The sequence below is a fragment of the Equus quagga genome, unplaced genomic scaffold (genome assembly GCF_021613505.1).
Source record: "Equus quagga isolate Etosha38 unplaced genomic scaffold, UCLA_HA_Equagga_1.0 64241_RagTag, whole genome shotgun sequence".
Lineage (NCBI taxonomy): Eukaryota > Metazoa > Chordata > Mammalia > Perissodactyla > Equidae > Equus > Equus quagga.
This window is the reverse complement of record NW_025800603.1, coordinates 1-4006: the sequence shown is the minus strand read 5'-3', so window position 1 is coordinate 4006 and position 4006 is coordinate 1. Positions and strand designations below refer to the sequence as shown.

At 60.7% G+C, this 4006-nt stretch overlaps 1 long non-coding RNA gene across 1 annotated transcript; it reads right to left on the bottom strand.

Annotated features, from left to right (window-relative positions):
- Window positions 1-6: 6 nt before the first annotated feature.
- LOC124234015 (uncharacterized) lies at window positions 7-3898 on the bottom strand. Its single transcript, XR_006887200.1, has 3 exons — window positions 3763-3898; window positions 2187-2351; window positions 7-563 (listed from the first exon to the last, which is right to left on the bottom strand). It is a non-coding gene; the product is annotated as an uncharacterized LOC124234015 (long non-coding RNA).
- Window positions 3899-4006: the final 108 nt, after the last annotated feature.

The following is a 4006-nucleotide window of genomic DNA, read 5'->3' as shown; positions in this document are numbered from 1 at the left end:
CGGTGCGGACTCGCGCCTCGCCTCCCACACCCCCGCACACAAAGACGCCGCTCGGCGGAGAGAGCAGACGCCCGCAGCGGGCGCGGGGGCGCACGGGGCGCGGGCCCCGGGGACGCCGCCGCCGCCGCCGCCGCCGCAGGGACGCGCGCCCGCAGCCCCCGGCTCCCCGCAGCTGCATAGCCCGGCCCTCAGCCCGAGCGGCCGGCGAGGGATGCGGGGATGCGGGGGGAGAGAGGAGGGGGACGCGGGTGCCCCGGACAGAGCTTGTTATAGCTCGGCCCCGCGGCATCATGGGGCTTGTAGTCCGCCTCGTGGAACTGGGGGTGGGGGGTGGCCGGAGAGAGTCCCGCGCTGTCCCCTTGATCCCATGACAGGGTGGGAAGGGAGTCAGGCCTGGCCAGAACGGAGGCAGTGTCCTCACGCCAGGTGGTCTGGGGCGCACCCCCACCCGCTGGGCTTTTGCCTTTCGCTGGGGAGGGAGGGGGCAACAGACCTTCCTCAAAGCATCAGGCCGTGCGGGAAGGTGTGGCCTTCAGACTGAATTTTGGTCCCAGAGGAGGGATCTAGATTCCAAGAAAAGAGTAAATGATGGAGGGGACTTCTAAGAAAGGTGCGAGGCATTGGTCCCAAGGGTCATTGGAACAACCAGGGGTCCGGCACCTGAAATATTATGTAGGAGTCTTCCCTTCCCTCTTAGAAAACTAAGCGCCTTGGGGCCAGCCCGGTGGCGCAGCGGTTAAGGTCGCACGTTCCGCTTCTCAGCGGCCTGGGGTTTGCCGGTTCGGATCCTGGGTGCGGACATGGCACCGCTTGGCACGCCATGCTGTGGTAGGCGTCCCACATATAAAGCAGAGGAAGATGGGCATGATGTTAGCTCAGGGCCAGTCTTCCTCAGCAAAAAAGAAGAGGACTGGCAGTAGTTAGCTCAGGGCTAATCTTCCTCAAAAAAAAAAAAAACAACTAAGCTCCATCTTCTAACTAAGCTCCATCTTCTACACTTAACATTGGAAGGAGAATGTCCACTAAGGACAGCCCCCTCCCCCCATACGCCCCCATTCCCCCCATACGCTGTCCTCTGCAAGGACCAGAGAGGGGCTGGGTAGAAAAAGCAGCAGGTGGCAGCTCCTCAACTTCACCCTATGTGGTCTCCCCAGGACAAGAGACTGATTCCAGAGACCGGCTCCTTCCTGAATAACTCCAGAGTAGAGAGGTTCTTCCAGAAAGGTTCCTGCAGACGCTGTGGTAAAAGTGAAATTGGCTCTGGGGCCGCCTATTGCAAGGGCTGGAAGGACCTAGAGGGTCGGCCCAGTGCTTGGAGGAAGGACTGGAATGATAGGCCTGAGTTCCAATTCCACCTTATTAACTGTCTGACCTTACCTTAGGCAAATTGCTTAAATTTTCTGGTTTCTCAAACCACTCACCTGTAAAATGAAACTAAATACTACCTCCTGGGGTGAGCTAAGGATAGTAACTGCCTTGGAAGCGGCGCATGCCTCCCCCAACCAGGCCACTGAGACAGGTGGAGGGACCAGGCACAGTGCCTTCTTGAGCCCACCTTAGAACAAGTTGAGAATAAGGGATTCCATACCAGCCCTACTTAGAACAATCCAAGAAGTGTTTGTGTGGGAGGTGCTAGCAAAAGCTTGCAAACTCTCCGCGCCCCCCTCAGGTTTCTTTGTGTGGTCTTCTCTCCTTCCTCCTCCATACTCTGCGGTGCCAGGCCCGGGCGGGAAAGGATGAGGTAGGAGTGGACTGCCTCGCCCCTTTCTCCAGCCTGGGCGGGGCCAGCGGGCGTCTCCGGCAGCCGGGGACCGCTGCCCACCTCTACCACGAGAGGTCAGCAGAGTGTCGTGGCTGCAGCCGGAGTTGGGGAGGGGGCTGGAGCGGAGGAGGACCGGCTAGGAGTGGCCGGGAGAATGCCCGTACATTTCCTCATTAAATTGTTTTTAGAACCTTGTGCGTGATTTCTCTTTAACCGTCCTGCTTCCTGAGGTGGCGGTGTCTCCAAAAGGAAATTCAGAAACCCGTTTATCCCTAGCCCCTGGCCGAGAAGCTCAGCTGTGGCAGGGCTGGGGGTTTGGGGAACAAAGTTGGGAGAGTGGATCTTTGCCTGCGCCACACCCGGGTGTTCCCCGGGCCGACCAGAAGATGGGGGGTGGCGGGTAGCGGATGAATCGTGTTCTTACCTGGAAAAGTCTTGGAGTTGAAGGACTGGGGGAGCTCAGCCTGAATTGGAAGACCTATCCCCTGGGCAGCCGAGCTCTCTTTTTGCCAGGCGGCCCTAGACTCTAAACCCAGGTCGTTTTTTCCTCCGGCCTGAGAGCTCCAGCTGCCACGTGCTCGAGACGCGCCTACACAGCAGAGAAACAAAGACAGCCAAGCGATGGGACTGCCAGCAGCCGCCTCGACATTTAATAAATGAAATTCCATAGCTGGGGGTCGATCGGGGGTGAAGGGGCGGCCACTGCTCGTGGGCTGTATGCCCGGTAAGGGCGGCCTGGCCGCTCCTCCCGTCGCCCGGGATGGGGCCACCAAGCCCATGGACTGACTCCTCGGTGCGGGTGCGGGTGCAGCACGCGGCGGCAGGTGGTGCCCCCGCCCCGCGCCGTCCCTCCTCCCCGCGAGGTATCTTTGCTCGCAAAAGCCCTGCCAGCTGAGCGGCTGGCTGTGGGGGGAGGGGAGGCCTGCAAGAAGATTTTTTTTAAAGGTGCGATTATAAATATACCTCGTGGATCGCGATTTGAAACAAACTTGTCAATCTGGGCTGCAGTGAAAGGCGATGGAGGCAGCTTTGCATGTATTTCTGGTGGTGTGACTCATGAGCATTACTTGTCTCCCCCAGGGAAGCAGCCTGCCCACCCACAAGTCACTGCTGCTCTGGCACCGCTGGGATAAAATCGACCAACTCCGGAACCTCTGTCCAAGGACTCCCCTCCTCCCCCCTTGTTACTGAGTAGGACTCCCTCCTGCTTAGGAACCCTCCCTTAATCGTGTCACCACAGATCTGGCCCCCAGGCCTGGTCCCGGGCACCCAGGTCCTCTCCCCAAAAGCAGAGCGCTCTGGCCTTTTGCTCTTGCAGGGATGGGGGCTGGGTGCACGCGGGGCCCACGTGTATGGGGGAGCATGCTCAGTGCAGGGGTGCACCCACGTGCGGCCTGCGCCTCCGCTCCCTGTCCCTCCACCTCTGCTGAGTCTCCCTGTGAAGTCCAGGAAGAAAGGCCACCACAAAAAAAAGGTCCCTGTATATTACGTGCGCGCACCCTGGACACACACCTCTGGTGACCCAGAAACAACGTGGATGTGTATAAGACGGATGCCAAGTGGATATTGCTGCACATAGGCACAGTGGTCACTCCTCGGGAGGCCTTTAAAAACTGCCCAGATTCTTTCATTTCTGGATGGAAGCGTGGAGGAGGGGTAGATGTATTTTTAGCCTGGAGGCAGGGGGATACACTGCATGACCTCTCTGGCACTTGGGCGTCCATATTGTTGGTGGTGTGCTTAATCAGCAAGGGTGTGACCACACACACCGGGACACTCAGATATGGATAGAGAGGGGACGAGGACGCACATCTCACCCCAAGCAGAGATAGGCGGGCACCCCAAACCACAGCTCCTTGCCGAGGAGGGGGGCCTGGGCCTCCAGCTCCTTGTTCTCTTCCCTGATTCCGAGGGGTCACTGTCCCTGGGCCCTGAGCCCCCTGGGCCACTCTCCGTCTCGAAAGCGAAGGGGATGGGGCCCTGAGGGTGACTCACATTACCTTCGGGCCAGGGAAGCGTGGGAGCCGAGGCCAGGGCCGCAGGCAAAGCTGCCCGCTCTGGCCGGCGGCGACCGCGGCCCCTTTAAGCGCCCCCGCCCGGCCGCCCGCGCGCGGCTTCCTTTCTCCGGGAGGCGCGGCCGGCAGGGCCCGGCGGCGGGCGGCGCGCGGGCTGCCCCTCCCCCGGTGGGCCGGGCCTGCGCCGCTTCCTGCAGGAGCGGCCGGGAGCCGCGCAGGGGGCGGGGAG